Consider the following 18,600-nt stretch of genomic DNA (forward strand, 5'->3'; position numbering starts at 1 on the left):
GGTAGAGAGAGAGGAGGGGAGGGGAGGGGAGAGGTGGGGAGGGGGGAGTGGGGAGGATGGGAAAGGCAGCGGAGCACAACAGACACTAGTATGGCAATATGTAAATCAATGGATGTGTAACTGATGTGATTCTGCAATCTGTGTATGGGGTGAAGGTGGGAGTTCATAACCCACTTGAATCAAAGTGTGGAATATGATATGTCAAGAAATTTGTAATGTTTTGAACAACCCACAATAAAAAATTAAAAAAAAAATAAAAAATAAAAGACTATCTGTCTATAAAAAAATAAAAATAAAATAAAAAAATAAACTGCTCTGAACACTGATGCTTTATCCACTGCTATATTGTCCTCACCTCTCGTGTCCTTACTCTTTCTCCATTATCCTTATTCATTGCTGAATCTTGGATCCATTTTCCATTCATGTCATAATTGCACAATTATATTAAAAGATTAAATTAAATTAAATCCTAGTTCTCCTTCCTCTTGTCTGACCCCTTTTGGCTCCATCCCTCAATTTGAAATCTGTGCTTATGTCTTTGTCCTATATTAACGTCTCCTCTCTCTGTCTTTCCTAGGCCAATCAGATCTCTGGCATTCCTCCCAGCTGTCTCACATCAGACACCTTGTCTGCATTCCCCTCTTTATTGGGGTTGAGAACAGAATCTGAACACATACTTCTTCAAGCTTCCACTTCAATGTCCACACTCTCTTATTCTATTTGAAATATATACTTCTTCTATTTTACCTGTGAATTCCTATTCATCTTTAAGTCCTACTTCAAAATGTCATTCTCTTTAAAATTTTCCTTGATCCTTAAAGTGGAGTTCTATCATCTCTTTTCCATACTCCCATAGCATCCTTTTAATACTCCATTATTATCATTGATGTCATTGTATTTGAACATTTTTGTTTAAAGTTTATCTCTTCCTAGAGAGTAAGATCTTTTAAGACAGAACTTTATCGTCTTCATTTTTTGCATCTCTGGTTCCTATCATAACACAGATTTTTTTTTAACAAAACTAAACTCATAAAATCACTGATACAAAAAATATATCAACGAAGAATAAAAACAGTAGAATTTGACTTGGTAGCAGAGTGGTCAAAACATGCCATTTGGATCAAAAGACCTGTTAATGTAACTACAAGAGCAACAAGCAAAGCAACTTAAATTCCCTAGACCATGGACTCAATAGAACAACTGTAAGTATTTTTTCCAACTCCAAATTCTAGATATCAACTAGACATTTTCTTCCCATATGAAAAGAGGATGGAAGGAGGCACGTGTGACATTTTTTTCTGGTCAATACCAGGCTCTGCACAGAATTTCACTGGAGTTTGCTGTGGTATAACTGTGGCCAGTTTATTTTCTCACCCATTAGTAGTAGAAAGATCTTATTGATTAGAATAACTTATCAGCTACCATCTTCTCCTTCTAGTAAAATAAAAAGTTTTTGGTTGCTTTCTCTAAACCCTATATTTTCATGGACATGCTTTTTTTATTTTGTCTGTCTGATGGTTGTCCAGCTTCCAAATTAGTTAAGATCTTCTGTGAAGCCTTTGCCATTTCACTGATAGTTACCTCTGAATATGTAAACAGAAGTACATTGGTTTTAGAAATAGTTATTTCTAAATCAGAAGTCAGTTGCTTCACAAGAAATATCTTATTCAGAGCAGAAAATTGCCAGTGATATTTGGCTTGGTTTAGCCCAACTTGGATAAGGGATCCAAATGTCATAACTGATACTTGCCCAACCTCATACTCAAAAGAGTGAGGAACATATGCATGTTATCAAGTCATTATCTCATTACTGCCATCAGTTCTATGTGTGCTGGACATGTCTGTCTACCCTTAGCCTGAGAACAGTGAAACCTAAATGCCAATAGATATCAGGCTGCTGGGAAAATGGCAAAAGCTAGGCTGTGGTAAGATTAAGATTCAACCCTCTGTGCAATTAAGTTTAGAAAGGTTGGAAAAAACATTGGCCCAATGAGCAAGTTTGATTTTATGCTCTTTTAATACAGTTAGAAGTTTTAATGTGCACACATAAATAAATATGTCAGTTTTTCAGTAAGGCATGATATCTGTACAAGCCTAATAGAAAAATTATTTTTACAAAGTTCGTGGTGATCATGGATTATGGTTAGAAATGTGTCATCTTGAAGTTCCTCTTGTCTCTGGGAAGAAGCTTCATCTTCTTCCCTCTACATTTGAGAAAGATTTTTTAAAATCAAAACAATGTCAGAAGTATGAGGAGCAGGGATTTTGAATAGGAGTTTTCTTTCTTTCCCACAGGGTCTTAATAATCAGGGATCCTAGATCCTCTTTTCTCCTATATCAGAAGAACGCTTCAGAAATGACACTAACCAGACTGTGGGAATAGAGATAAAAGTGTGAGTTTTCCATGAATATTTCCCCATTAAGCCGGAGCCGTATGAGCCTGTGGAAATTTTTGTTCCTTTTAGTTATGTTTTCCCAAATATACACCGTCTGTCACTTAAAATATGTGCTATATTTCTCTGAAATTCAAGAAAAGCCAAAACTACCCGATAAAATTTATTAATCAGTTATGTAACTATGCAGTGTCAGAGTGCCTACGAATTTTCAGCAACAAATGTGATAATTGATTTGGATATTTTGGTGACCTGATTTCCCTTTTTTTTAGTATGAGAGCAAAACTAATGAGTACAGATGTAAATTTTGATATCTTCAAAAACTCCATAGCCGTCTCTATTCTCTAATTCACTCTACAAATTCCTGAAACTAAAAATTTTTTTTCAGCACATCATAATGATACATTTGAGTAGAGAAACAAAAACTATAATGCTAAATACCTTTAGCATGACTCAAATTCTAAAGTCTAATTGGCATCTATGACCTCTCAAGTTCAAAATTCTGAAGATATTAAATGGTGGCTACAAATTCTTTGTTATTTCTACTATTGAGAGATGCAGTCTAATTCCTTTCTCATTCTTCAAATCTGGATTGGGCTTGGTACACTGACTGACCAACATGTGGATTGTTTCAGCAGGTCTGAGCCTAAGTCATAAGAAGCCTGCAGCTTCTTCCCAGGTCTCTTGGAACAATTTGTTTAGGGAGCCCTAAACCACCATATAGAAGGTGATGCCCATGACTCAGTGAGGACCTCAGTCCACACAGGAAGGTTCTGGAGGATGATACACCATGAGAAGCAAGAGAGAAGCCAAAGAGCAATCAAATAGGTGAGTGAAGAAGCATCTCGTAAGTGAATTCTCCACCTCCAAATGCCTCTGTTGCTTCAAGTGGATGATGGACAAATTGTCCACCTGAGTCTTGCCCACACTCCTAAACCATAAAATGTTAAATAAAATGAAATGGTTTAATTTCATATGTTTCAGTGTGGTTTGCTATGCAGCCATTGATAAAACTTCTTCTGATAAAACAGAAGAGAATTTAGTACTTGATTTGAGATGATATTAGAACAAAGACTTAAAACAAGTGACATTGACTTTTGGACCAAGCAGCGAGGAAAGCTGAAGGGTTTCTTTGATGAGCTTAAAGGAGAGTGAGAAAATTATTTCTAGAGGCTAGAATAAAAGGGAGCCCCTATTTTGTATGGAAAAATGTTGACAATACTGTTTCCCCCTGTAATTTGCATGAGATAAATAAAAGGAAAGAAAACAAAATATAGTTAGTGAACTGATAGATTTGTCTAAAGAAATTTTCATGAGGCAGTTTCTTATAACTATGTATAATAAAATAAAAATAGTTGGGGCTGGGGATGTGGCTCAAGGGGTAGCGCGCTCGCCTGGCATGTGCGGGGCGCTGGATTCGATCCTCAGCACCACATAAAAATAAAATAAAAGATGTTGTGTCCACTGAAAAACTAAAAAATAAATATTAAAAAAACTCTCTCTCTCTCTCTCTCTCTCTCTCTCTCAAAAAATAGTGAGATGAGAACTGCAAAAAATAAAAAACAAAAACTGTTTAGCTCTCAAGTAATATTGAGAGAAAGTATGAAGGAAACAGAATTTGCTGGATTTGAAAATAAAACTGGTTTTAACCCCAGTTTTTCCAGGCAGAAAAAAACTCTCAAAATAAGAAATGACTAGACCAGAGACCCTGCACTTACTAGATGAAAAAGTAGGCCCAACTCTCCAACATGCCGGCTTAGGAACCAACTTCCTCCATAAGACTCCTAAAGCTCAAGAAGTAAAATCAAGAATCAATAAATGGGATGGCATCAAACTGAAAAGCTTCTTCATAACAAAGGAAACAGCCAAGAATGCACAGAGATCCTACAGAATGGGAGAAAATCCTTACCACTAGTACCTCAGATAAGGCATTAATCTCTAGGATATACAAAGAACTTAAAAGCTTAACACCAAAAAAACAAATAACCCAATCAACAAATGGCAAAGGAACTGAACAAATACTTCACAGAAGAAGAAATGCCAATGGTCAAAAATAGATGAAAAACTGTTCAATATCATTAGCAATTAGAGAAATGCAAATTAAAACTATACTGAAGGTCTATCTCACTCCAGCCAGAATGACAATTACAAAGAACACAAGTAACAACAAATTTTGGTGAGGATGTGGGGAGAAATGTACTCTCGTGCACTGCTGGTGGGACTGCAAACTGGTGCAGCCATTGTGGAAAGCAGTATGGAGATTCCTTAGGAAATTTGGAATGGAGCCACCATTTGACCCAGCTATCCATTTCCCAGTATATACCCAGAAGACTTAAAAAGAGCATACTACAGTGACACAGCCACTTCAATATAGCAGCACGATTCACAATAGCTAAACTGTGGAACCAAGCTAAATGCCCTTTAATAGATGAATGGATAAAGAAACTGTGATATATATACACAATTGAATATTACTCAACCATAAAAAAGAATGAAATAATGGCATTTGCTGGCAAACTGATGGAACTGGAGAATATAATGCTAAGTGAAATATGATAATCCCCCCAAACCAAAGATTGAATGTTCTCTCTGATTTGTGGATGCTAACCCAAAACAAGGAAGGCTGGGAAAGGGGAATAATAGAAATCCACTGGATTAGACAAAGAGATGGGCATGGGGAGGGGAATAGGAAAGACAGTAGAATTAATCAGACATAACTTTCCTAGCCTTATATTTGAATACATCACCAGAGTAAATCTGCATCATGTACAACCACAAAAGTGGGATCCTAAATAGAATAAATTATATTCTATGTATGTATAATTTGCTCAAATATATTCTACTGTCATGTACAACGTTTTAGTTATAGTTCTTTTTAGAACAAATTTTTTAAAAAAGAAGAAGAAAAATGTCACAATGTGACTAGCTAATGCAAAAGTTCCAAAATGATAAAAAAAAAAAAAAAAGAAAAGAAATGGCTTCAAGATAAACACCATCTTCAGGTACTGAAGGATTCAAGTGGAAGACACCAGGGGCAAGTCCATAATATACCGAGATACCACCAAGATTTAATGTATATATTCTAAGGCTTCTCTCTCCAAACCAATAAGATTCCTGAAAACCTTAAGGGCATTTGTCATTTGGCTCAAAGTATCCCAACTCTTGGTCCTAAGTAAAACAAAGAAAAAAAAGAAACATGGTGAACCTTTGAACTAATGGGATGGATTATAATTTGGAAACAAAATTAAAGAATTATACTTGTTTGAACTGAGAGGGGAAAACATTATAAAAATGAAAAGAAACCTTTGAAACTTTACATTTCTTTATAGAGAAAGCAAGCTAAGAAATCTGCCATGGGCCATTTCTTATGGAATACGAAGGACAACTTAATGGCCAGAACCAAGAATCCAAAGGGCAAAGCAAATAGCCGTAGAGACCCATTCTCAGAGAGCAGGACTGGGCCCTCATCAAGGAACTGGCCACATGTGCTCAGCTGGATTTCATGATTGGCATTTACCGGTGACTTCTGTTTCCCTCTTTATGAGCTCAAGTGTCTATTTTTGACTGTGCTATGCTATTTCTGCCATTTTCTGTCAGATGTTGGGTGGGATGGATGTCTCTTCGGTTCACAAGTCTTCAGCTTGAGAAGAATCATACTCAAGGACCTTTACTGAAAGAACTTATTCACATCTGGACTTGATTTAGTGGATCAAGATCCCATGTTTCAAGTCAATCTTGAAAAATGATGAGATCTGGAGGGTTTTAGGATGTGTGAGTGTATTGTGTGTTTGGGAGAATGTAAATAATTGGTAGCCAAAAGACAGATTATAATAGTTTAAAGTTGTCCACAAATTCTTTGCTACTACTCCCATTGAATCATGACTTGCTTGGCTTATAGAAAATAATATGAATGGCATACTGGTTCTTCTGAGTTGAGATTATAAATGTCTTGCAGCTTCTGCCAGGGCCTAATCGAACATCATTTTCGGACAGTCCTAAGCCACTGTGTGGTGAGAAACATAACATCTACAGAAGCCCCTGAAGGATGTGTGTTTGGGCTGGCTGGGGCTGCTACAAAATACTCTAAAGTAAGGAGTTTGATGAACAGAAATTTATTATTTGTAATCCTGAAGCCTAAAACATTCAATGTCAATGTCAGCGAGCCGGAGTCTGGTGAGGGCCTGCTTCCTTGTTCACAAATGGTACCTTCTGACTGTACCATTATTCACCTGATAGAGAGCAAAGAAAGAGATCCTGTTCCTGTCTCCTTCTCTTTTTCTAGGGCACTAATCCTGTTCATGAGAGTGCCACCCTCTTGACATAATTACTTTCCAAAGGCCCCACCTCTGAAAAACACCACATTTGGAGTTAGGATTTTCACATACAAATTCAAGGGAGACCACAAACATTCAGTCCATAGCAACAATACACCATATCTATATAGAGAAAGGCCCAAGGAGCACTGAGGTACCAAATTAGTGGATAAAAAAGCCATCTTTAAAGTGGATGCCACAGGTGTGGAAGCCCTGGATTATTCTGACCGACATTATTGAGAAGAAACCAGGAAGAAATGGCGACTTTAAGCCTCTAAACTTTGATAGTTTCCAACATACCAGCAGATAACCAAAACATTGTCCTTGTTTTCCCACCACACTCCTTTCCAAGTTGAAATCCTTCTTTTCAGATCTTCCCCATGAGTTGAAAGATCTAAGTTCCAACAGGATGTAAAGATACATGCTTCTAGAATTATTCAACTTGTAGAACTCATATTGTAAGTAGTGTTTCTCATTTCACATTATGTAATCATTTAAAGAGTGTTTTGCCACAAATGTGGGTGCTCCATGTTTTGTTCTTTCAAAATAACACTGCCAAAATTGAACTCATAATTCTACAGCATGCTCTATTTTTTTAACCAAAGAATATATTGCATGTTACATATTAACTGGAAAATGCTACTTGTTTCTAACCTTTTTGATAAGAGTAATAAATTTTCAATATACAATCATACTATAATGGTCAAAATGATTTGCCATTGGGCTTGGAACTACAAATTTTCTCCTCCAGCTGACTGTCGCAACTGAAATTTAGCACCCATGTTGTGAGGAAGTCCACACCTCATGGAAAGACTGTGCAGATTTTCAAATCTACTTTTAGGTAGTAGGACTGTGATTTAACCAAGGAATTAGTATGTCTGTTGTGTACTTTCTGTTTCCCTTCCCTACCACCCTTTGTGAATGGGAATATCTGTGGCAGTTATGCTATGCCTTGCCCTGTTGATTATATAGACAGCAGGTAGTCCATCTCCTTAGTTCACAGATCTTCTGACCAAGAAGATTTAGGGAGTACTACCAGATAATTCACACCCAAAGAATCTCTTCAGACATGGACCTCAATTTAATTGTGAGAGCTGGACCTCAAACCAGATTCTGATGTTGAAGCAAAGTAGGATTTCCAAAGTCTTAAAAAAAAAAAAAAAAAGGTGAGTGAATTTTACTACTATATTGTCATAGCCAGAGAGCTGATAGGAGACATCATTATTTTCCAAAAATAGCCACAGCAATATTTTCAACCCCGCATGTGCTTCCAGTAATTTTACTCCCCATCAAGAGCTGATGTGTCTTTCTAGAGCCTTCAAAATTAGGCAATTAAAGTACAGGATGGGAGCAATCATAAATGAGAGAAGTTGACATGTAAGCAAAGATGTGAGCCAGGGAACCATGTGGCTATTTATCAGTGCCTAAATAAATAGAACATGACAGCAGGGATGCTAGTGCAATTTCTGAAGTTAAGTTGTAAAAGGAAATATGGCTCCATTCTCTCTTTCTGTTTGTCTCTGTCTCCTCACCTTCTCTCTTTTGTCTCACCCAAGATGTTTGCGCTTGGAACTCAGGCCACATGGACTGGCCCATGTGTACATGCTGGGCAATAGTAGTATTCATGTTTTCAGCCAATAACCATCACGGACCATTGGACATGGGGATGAATCAGCTTCAAATGATTCTAGCCCCAGATGTCAAGCTGCCCCCGTTGAGGCCAAATTATGTCCATCAAGCTCTGCCAAAGTAGTAGATTAAAGAACAAAATACATGTTGTTATTGTTTTAAGCCATTATGTTTTAGGAAATAACTGACTTTGGAGTTCATTTAAAAAGAAGGAAAAAAAACCATTTTCTTCCTTTGATATCAAGATCACAAATATTTCCACTACAACCTATTTTTGTAGGAACTACTGCTTACTTGGATGAAGAAAAACTAAAATTTTCTGTGAGGACCACTTACCCCAGAAATCTGTGAGGATCTCCTACTGGAAATATCTCCAAATCCTTGCCAGAACTGAAAAGAATATTTTTATTTTTGAAAACAATATGTTCCCTGTTTATTATTAAATGTAACCAAACTTCTGGCAAGGTTGGAACTGAGGCTCAGAATGCCACAATGTGAGATCCATCTCCTCCCACATCCCAACACGTGCACCACAACACCTTGAATCCTATCCACAATGGCAAACACATCCATCCAATTCATCCATACAGGATTTATTGAGTGCCTGGGATGTGCTAAGTGCTTTTCTATATGTTGAGCATATATTAATAACAAATGGGGAGAAAAGATTCCCTGCCCTCCAGGACCTTGTATTCTCCTATGGAGATACGACATACATAGGTACATGATATAGGCACTGTGTTGGAAGTGGTACTGCTGTAGAGAAAATGAAGCTTGAAAGAGAAACAGGAGTACAGGATGGGAGCAATCATAGATGAGAGAAGTTGACATGTAAGCAAAGATGTGAGCCAGGGAACCATGTGGCTATTTGGGGAGAGCCTTCCTATTCAACGGCCAGGAGGAAGAAGTTTACCTGGTATTTTCTAGCACATGTGGTTAGCTGAGATGTAGCTGGAGAACCTTTATGGAAGGCAGAGGGCAACTAGGAATTTAGAATGATCACTAATGAGGGTCTCTCATCATGGCTCAGACTCAGTGGTTTAAGCAAAAGCACTGATTCCAAGCACAACGTGAAGTTGTACTTGAACCTCCTGGCCCAGCACCCTGGAGCTCTGTGCACTCTGAGAAGGTGATAGTTTTGTGGTAAAAACAAAAGACCTGACTCTAAGTAGCTCTGTCAGAAACTCTCCACAAGGAACATTGTGGAGAACCATTGGACAAGGGGATGAACTTGAAATAAAATATTGCTTAGAACCAAAATAATTCTGCTATATGACCTCATCCCCTTTCCTTTTCCTGCATACCATCTACCCATCTAGGCCTGCTTCACCCCCAGAAAAATAAAGACAAATTTTAAAACATTTATTTATTCTGAAGTAATTTCATTTGTAGAAATATTGCCAGAACAGTGCAAACCATGTTTTTTTTTTTCCAACATAGTTTGAAGGTAAATTGTTAACTGATGCTTCATGATTCTCCTATATGTTAGTGTTTACTTTGTACTGACAAGGACATTTTCCTACCTAATCTCAATATCACCACCAAAATCATGAAAATGACACTAATACATATCTACATGCCATTCTTAGCCCCTGTCAAGTTTCATCAACGGATATGTGCAATTTCTGAAGGAACAGGATTTTTGGAAGGTTTTGTTTGTTTTAGTATTTGGTGAGTACTGCTTACCTTCCCTAGGCACTGTTCATTATTGTAGGTAACTGTGATGCATCAGTGAACAAAAATAGATGAAAATTGCTGCCCTCGTGGAGCTTACATTCCAGTGAATGGATGAAGAAGATTAGATAATTTTTTTAAAATTGCAGTCTGAAAACATAGTAAATTACATTGCACATTAGAACTATACAGATATATGGTATGGAAAGTGGTAATTTACAACAGGTTAGCCTCATTGAGAAGGTAGCATTACAGCAAGACTTGAAGGAGACAAGGTGTTTCACCATCCATGGACTGTTCTAGGCAGGTCTGAGCAGAGCACAATAAGTAAGAAGGGAGCCTCAGAAAATGAGGTCAGAGTAGCAAAGAGTTTGGTCTTCCTGAGGACTTTGTCTTTGATTAAAAGTGAAATCAGGAGCTGCTGCAGAATTTTCAGCCAAGCAGTGACATGAACTGAAGCCAGAATCACTAGCGAACAAGCTTGAAAAACAGACTGTAGCGGGGTCATGGCAGATGCAGGGAAACTAGTTACGGAGAGACTAGTTACAGGCAATTACAGTGATTCCAGGAGGAGTTTGTCAATGGCAATAGCCATGGGTAAGAGAAAAGTAATCAGTCTCTGAATGCATTTAAAATAACATAAAAGAATAGTCTGGTCCAGAAGTGACTCACGAATATACTTGAGTCAGGAGTGATGGAGACCTTTAGGGTGGTGGCAAAAAGTGAGACAGAAAGTCCAAGGAGAATTACTGCCACCAGGTAAGTGGTCTCAATGGAGCGTGAAATGTGCAGTGGCCCTGTAAAGCAAGCGTCCGTGTGGTAGACTTGAACCGTGTGGTAGACTTGAAGCAATGGTTCCAGAACCCCGAGGGAGCAATAACAGAAACCAGACACATGCAGCTTTCACGAATTTTTATCCTTAGTGCCTGTTTGCTAAAACTAATTATATAATTTGGAAGGTCTGGCATGACGCTTTTTATCCCAAATTCTATATCAAAACTTTAGGTTTTTCCATTGACTAAACGTCAAAACTAGCCAGGCATGGTGGAGCAGGCCCGTGATCTGATCCCGGTGACTAGGAAGGCTGAGGCAGGAGGATAGCAAGCCTCAGCAACTTAGCAAGACCCTGTCTCAAAATTAAAAACAAAACAAAAAAGGCTAGGGATGTGGCTCATCGGTTAAGCACTCCTGAGTTCAATTCCTAGTACAAAAAAAAAAAATCGAAACATTTTATGTTTATTTTCATATCCTACTTGTCCTCCTTTACTCACCAAAACTGTGAAAGTATAGAGAAAAAGAAAAAGTAAACACCAGGACAAATTGCAAAACTTCAGAAATTGAAAACTTCAGAATACCTATCAGCCCCACTAGGACTGGTCTTCGTGATAGTCAGACTTTTAGCTTTCATCTTGGAGGTTCCTTTCTTTAACTTTTAAAATACTTTGCTGCAGTATTGGCTTAATATATATATTAGGATCTCCTCCCCAATTGATGTGGCAAGTATTTATAGTTTGGGAAATATTTTCACTTAATATCCATTTTACTAATAAGGTGAAGTTGTATGCTCCACAAAATCATGTGCACCTGTGTGTTAACACCAAGATCTCTAGCGACATGGCATCCCCAGGACAGTGTTGCAATGGCTGACCTCCATCCCACCAGAGCAATAGAGTGGGGCTGTCAGGGCCGTCCAGGGCTGGGTTTCTCCAAACATCTATGAGTTAGTAAAGTGGGGGGACAGGTGGGAGAAGCAAACAAAGAAAAGCAGACATCATATTTGCTTTACTCTGATTCCTTTTCTTTTTCTCACAAAAGAAGAGTCAACTAATACTTTTCTTTGAAATCTTCTGAAACTGTCAGAGACTGAAATTTTAACAGTTCCAAAAAAAAGCCTCTTTTAATAGACAAATGTTTCAAGAATATCTTCCAATTTTGATAAATTTCACTTAGATGAAATAGATATATGTAAAGGAAGAAAAATGACTTTAATGACAATATTCCCATCTTCAGAATTAAACTTCTCCAAACAGAAAACTGGTTCTCCCTATTTCTCCTCTCTTCATGTCTACTCGGCTGTGCAGTCCTATTTAATGTTTCTTTAAATAATAGTCGAGGTGCTTTCTCCACCCCCTAGGATCTTCCCTGACACCAATTATTTCCTCTTTCCTCTCAAATCGCAGTGGTAGTCTCAGATCTGACTTTCTGCCTCTGTTCTTTCACCTTCACCCTGCTTGCCAAATTAATCTTCCTAACAGAACATTTCCACTAGGTCACTACCCTGCTCTGAAACCTTCCATAGTTCCCCAGTGCCTGTGGAATTAAGCCCAAGAGCTTTACATACCTGCCCCCTGGTGGCCACCTGCTGACCTGCTGTGCTGGATTCCAGATCACAGTGCTGCAGAGAGTAGGTTTTTCATTCACACAGGAATGCCTGTTCATGTTCTAAAGGAGGCGAAGGTGAAAAGTAAGAAGATAGAAATCTTTGCTTTCATAGCCCTGGCAAAGAATCAAAGGGGAATAATCTTGTGTGCCCAGGAGGATGTGACTCTATGAGGCCTCCTTTAGAATAACTCCATGTATTTTAAGGAATATTCTTCTCTATCATTTCCACCTTTGATTACTACACCAACAGTGGAATTTTCTGTACAAAGCACAAGTAAGTGTAATCCCTGATTTACAACCTAACTGGGCTTCTGACCTTGTTTCCTAAAGGCCCATGTTGTAAATTAAGATTCCATTCTTGGTGTGGAACATAACATAAAAATAGCAAAATTGATCAGAAAATAAACTTTCAAAAACACACAAAATTTGCTTTTACAAACACTAAGAATGTAAAACAAATATTTAATGTCAATTCTTAAATGTTCCTTTGGGGGATATTTTTCTTTTTGTGGTCTGGACACGTTAGCGTGTCTTAAAATGTAAGCGTAAAAGAGTTTTAACATGGAACTATTTCGGTCTCAGTTTCAGCTGAGGTCTTAATACAAGGAAGTGCCAATTACTCTGACATTCAAAAATATAATCCCCTATCACTTATGCAGGACCAGCAAAGGAAGTGTCTGAAAATTGGGTTGGAATATTGTCTCCTCAGACCTGATACAAGTCATTTAAAAGGTTAAAATTGCAGAGACAAAAGAAGTTGGAAATTATAGAGAGAGGATTTATTTGGAGACAATCCGAGTTGAGTCTGTATCCACCTATATATTTGGTTTTTCTTGTTTTTGGTACTGGGGATTGAACACAGGGGCATTCAACTGAGCCACATTTCCTGCTCCTTCTTTGTATTTTATGTAGAGACAGGGTCTTGCTGAGTTGCTTAGGGCCTCACTAATTTGCTGAGGCTGGCTTTGAACTCAAAATCCTCCTGCCTCAGCCTCCCAAGCCGCTGGGATTACCTGCGTGCGCCCCTGCACCCAGATGTCCACCTATGTTTTAAAAGTAGCTTGGGAGTGTGGTGCTGCCTCCAAATCTCAGCCTTATTATGAAGACTCTGAGGAAACCATTCAGAGTTTGACTCTTCAGTCCTCTGAAGGTGGAGGGACAGAGAGGACCCTGTCTGATTCATACCTGAGTAATGTAAAGGACAACAGCCCAATTGCGGCAGCACAATTCACACTGAAGTTTTAAAACGCATGCTGTATTTTTAGACATTCAGATGTGCACTTCTCATACACTAAATTTGGGTCATGAGCAAGCAAGTGGAAGAGAAGTAATCTTAGAGCAGAAGGGCCTCTAAGAAGGACAAAGAAACATCCACAGGACAATGCTAAAAGAACTACTGAAATTCTCAGAAAATGATAACTGGAATCTAAGTGATCATGAAAGAGAATATACTCTCCTACATCAGAGAAACTGCGTGTGTAAGATCCAGTGTGATGGTGCTAAGTCATAAAGATGTTTACAAAGAACTTAGGAACCCCTGAGAGGAGGCAATAATCAAAGTGAATTGTTATCAGAGACATCCAAAAGTGATCCCTTTTCTTCTATCTCCCTCCTCTCTTCACTTAGCTCTAGAGAATCCCAGTTGAGTAACGAGGAGAGAGAAGTAGAGGCCTTAGTTGCAGAAAAAGAAAAGATAACCATGGTTTTTAATTCCACCGATTTGACTAGATAAATTCCTGAACTTAGATGGTTGGTGGTTGAAAGGCACTAGAGGAATTTGTATTATTTGAAATAGTCAAAATCATACAAAGCAAGAGAAAAAGTTTCCAAGTGCACAAAATAGTAGGACCAGTTGTCTTGAAATGTCATTGTCAATATTCATAAATAGCAATTAGAATCTTGGTGGGATATATTTTATATAATTTAGTAAAAAATTTGTATTTCAAAAATCCTTTGTTCTCGGTCTAGGTGCCCTTCAACAGATGAATGAATACAGAATATATGAGATATATATGCAATGGAATATTACTCAGCCATAAAAAAAAAAAAACGAATGATTTTATGACATTTGCCAGAAAATGGATGGATCTGGAGACTATCATGTTAAGTGATAGTCCCCAAAAACAAAAGGTCGAATGTTCTGTCTCATATGTGGATGCCAGCACACAACAAGGGGTGGGGGGAGAATAGAAGTTCAGTAGATTAGACAAAGGGGAATGAAGGGAAAGGAGAGGAGACAGGAATAGGAAATAGTGGAATGAATCGGGCTTAACTTTTCTGTGGACATGTATGAATGCACCACAGGATGTCTCCACATCATGTACCACCACAAGACTGAGATACTAAGTAGAATAAGACGTACTCCATATTTGTAAAAAAAATATGTCAAAATATACTCTACTGTAATATATAACTAAAAAGAACAAATTAAAAAATATCTAACTCTTCCATTTGAGTGAGATCTACATATTTCAAGAGTAAACATTTAATAGTTGCTTGTCAAGTTACAATTCCAGATATTTTACAACAAAAACATTATGTGTACCATATAATTAAGGAAAAAATACTGATGAACTAAAAAAATGGTTTTATATATTTATTTATATATGTGTTTATATTTATATAGGTTTATATATGTGTGTGTACCCTTTTTTTTTTTGGTACTCAGGGGTGCTTAACCACTGAGACACATTCTCAGTACTTTTTACTTTTTTTATTTTGAGACAGGGTCTCACTAATTTGCTTAGGGCCTCACTAAGTTGCTGAGGCTGGCTTTGAACTTGTAATCCTCCTGCCTCAGCCTCCTGAGCCACTGGGATTATAGGCATGTACCACCACACCTGGGTGATATATTTTGATTATGAAAATCTTTCAATGAATTCAAGATTCAGAAACTTATGAAATTATTTTTTCATTATTTTAGCATAGCAGATATTTTTCCTGCAGGTCTGAACACACAAGAACAAATTTTATTCTTTAAGAAAATTCTCCTTGAGTTTTGAAATATAAATCTTGAAGAGTAAACCATTGCCACTTTAAACCTTCAGTTTACTGTAAAATAAATCTTGCTTTTTTTTTTTTTGTACTGAGAATTTAACTCAGAGGCATTTACCCATGAACCATATCCTCAGCCCTTTTTATTTTCATTTTTTAAATTTTGAGACAGGGTTTCACTAAGTTGCTTAGGGTCATGCCAAATTGCTGAGGCTGGTCTCAAAGTTGTAATGTTCCCACCTCAGCCTCCCAAGTCACTGAGATTACAGGTGTGTGCCACCACAACCAGCTTGAATCTTGTCTTATTTAATATTACTTAATATGAGTTATGGCAGATTCCACATCTCTACATCCCAATTGTAAGAAACCTCAACACCATTAGGGCAGAAGGTGTCCACATGGTCATCATGCTCAGATTGCCCCTGGAGTGGGTAACATTTAGCATGCAAGTAATGAATAAGGGGATAGGTGGGACACATCGAGATGAGAGGATGGGTATTAATGGTGATTGTGCATAATAGTTTGGGTTTCACTTCATATTTGTCATCCAGCTTACCAAGTGAAAGATAAAATTGGTTTCATTTTATGAATATCTTAAAAGATTTTTCTTTCTAATATGAGTTCTAGTATACCTGGAATTTGTGTAGCACTTGTTAACTAGGCTATACTATGTGAAAGAGAAACAGACTCTTTTTTTCTTCTTCTTCTTCTACTTCTTCTTAACTGTTCAAAGATATGTGAACTGTGATTGTCCTAGGCTTGAGTATACAAGTAAACAGACAAGCCAACTAAAATACAATCCAAACCAAAAAAGTAATAGGAGATAAGAATAGACAGGGAAAATGTGGTCTAATTATAAAAGTATTGACTTCTACTTTGGGTCATCTAATCATGAGAGAATAACAGAGACCAGATATACCCATCTGCCTGAGGAAGAAGGAGAAAGAGGAAGAGGAGGAGGGGGGGTGGGGGAGAGATAGACCGGAAACAGCACATTTCAGACTTAGGACAGCAGATAGTGCTAGACCTGATCCCTGAGAGAAGATAAGCACAGTGAGCTCTGCAGGTGACCCAGCTGACTCCTTATCTCAAAATTTACAGAGTTTTCCAGTGTAGCCGGGCTGAGAGAACCCCAACAGAACCTGGAGTCTCCCTGAGTAGGACTCAGAGATGAAAATCAGGCTTTGGCAGCTAGAAGTAGGGACAGAGAAAGAACCAATCAACAGGAGCAGGAGGAGCATCCCTGGGGCTTCTGCAGGGCTAGGAATAGTTTCAGTTTCCACCAACCAGAGTGGAAAGACTTCAGTACAGAGAGCATTGAGGAGTGTCCTCAGATGGGTATTGCCTTAGTACTGTTGCCAAATCAGGTGAGGACTAGAGGCTACTCCAGACCTGCCTAAGAATGTCTAAAAACATGCCTCAGAAGGATCAGACTGATGCTAACCAACTTAATTGCATCGCAGAACAAAGTCCAAAAAGATTTAAATACTCACTTAAAAAAAAAAAAAAGAACCCAACACTATAGAACTGACAATATTTGGACTTTAATCAAAAATTATCAGGCAAGTATAAAGAAGCTAGAAAATAAAACCTGTAACCAGGGGGAACAAATAATTGATTGATACAAAGAGTCCAAACATCTCTGGGGTAATTCGCATTTATTTCTGAAAAGGGAGAATGTCGGGGCTTAAGGGTAGGAGATGAAGGATGTTAATGAAAAGGAACACGAAATATGCCAGCTAATAGAATGTCCATCACACGTTTAGGTAGAAATCTAGAAACGAGGGAAGAATGCCTTGCTCAATAAGCAAGATACAAGTCCTGTTTTATGGGTGTGAACCATGGAGCTCATTGATTGCATATGGCAAGCTGTGAAGGGAGGAAAGAAGTTTAAAAGCTCCTTTGTTTTTTTAATTAATGTAACTTGGAAAAGAATGTTATCATATACCAACAAAGGAAAAGTCAAAGACGATAAGATCAGCCTTGGATATGTTGAATGTGAGGTCATGGTGGGACACATCCAGAAGATGAGCCATATGAGAAAATGAGGGAGAGGGCAAGGTACAAGGTGTGGTAACCGGGCCAGGGATCTTGGTTGCCTTCTGAGAATCAGAAGCCCCAAGGAATGCGGCTTTGATGCTCTTCTATACAAAGCTGAACCACCCAAGTTAAAAGCTAAGAAGGAGCTTTAGCCAATAGCACAACTCTATGGAAAAAACTAGGCTTGTTTTGGATGACTGTCATTTAGCAGGGGATTCCACAGGACTCAGGCTTCTGGGAAAGCCTAGCATCTTTGACTAGCATTCTTCTGCAGGGCCTCTGGAACCCTGCCAAGGTCCTCACTCCTCAGCTCTGGGACCCCATCTGCATCCTCTGCCCTCTGCTGTCTACATGCAGCTCTGGCTCCCCTGAGTGGGTTCTCTGTAGATTAGCTCCAGGCAGGTTCCATCTTGTCTGGGCCTCAAGGCCCATTTCCTTCTCAACCTGTGTCAGGGTAATTATTTCCAGTAAGTTGATTACCTTCCCAGGTATATCCCTGATGTTCTAACCCAGAGCCCCAGAGCTCAGCAGGGGAATGCCAGACTAGGATATGGACATTTACTCTCTGGACCAGTTACATGAACTTGTGTCCAACTCCAGATGACTGGTTAAGTCCAGAAGAATCATTGGCATTGCTTTCCCCCTGCACAGAAAATATAGTTTGTTATAGTCATTTGTGCTCAGGTTATAGGAATAAAAAGAACTATGATCCCTGAAATTTAGTTTCCTCTTCACGATATTTTTTTTATGGAAAACATTTGTATTGATTTTTAGTGGTTATTAATCTGGGACCAAAGAACTACAGACTGTATTTATTGTTAGTTTCCACAGAAAGTTCTATGTTTATGCAATTTAAAAATATTATTCAGAGAAGGGACAAACTGTCAATAGCATCACAGCATAAAAAAAGACTTATGAAACCAATTGTCTCTGAAACTGTTTCTAGGTTCATTAATCTATTAGCAATATTGAGTCAGTAGAAAGGCATAAGGGAGTTTGTGGGATGAAAGTGAAGCCAGATTTAAAGTTAGGTAGTCAGGGTAGTTAGGTAAATCGGGTCTAATACCGAGTGAAATCTAAAATGGAGGCCATGTGGAGAATGACTCAGGGAAAACACAGGACAACTCATGGAATATTAATGAAGTCCCCAAAAGGCCCTAGGCCAAAGTCCACCT

At 38.2% G+C, this 18,600-nt stretch overlaps 1 long non-coding RNA gene across 1 annotated transcript in view; it reads right to left on the minus strand.

The window, feature by feature from the left end:
• LOC125616343 overlaps positions 1–12,735 on the minus strand; it is an 87,139-nt gene extending 74,404 nt beyond the window's left edge. The window contains exon 1 of the long non-coding RNA XR_007346964.1: positions 12,351–12,735. This is a non-coding gene — a long non-coding RNA (uncharacterized LOC125616343). The remainder of the gene's footprint in view (positions 1–12,350) is intronic.
• Positions 12,736–18,600: the final 5,865 nt, after the last annotated feature.

The sequence above is a fragment of the Marmota marmota genome, unplaced genomic scaffold (assembly GCF_001458135.2).
Source record: "Marmota marmota marmota unplaced genomic scaffold, marMar, whole genome shotgun sequence".
Lineage (NCBI taxonomy): Eukaryota > Metazoa > Chordata > Mammalia > Rodentia > Sciuridae > Marmota > Marmota marmota.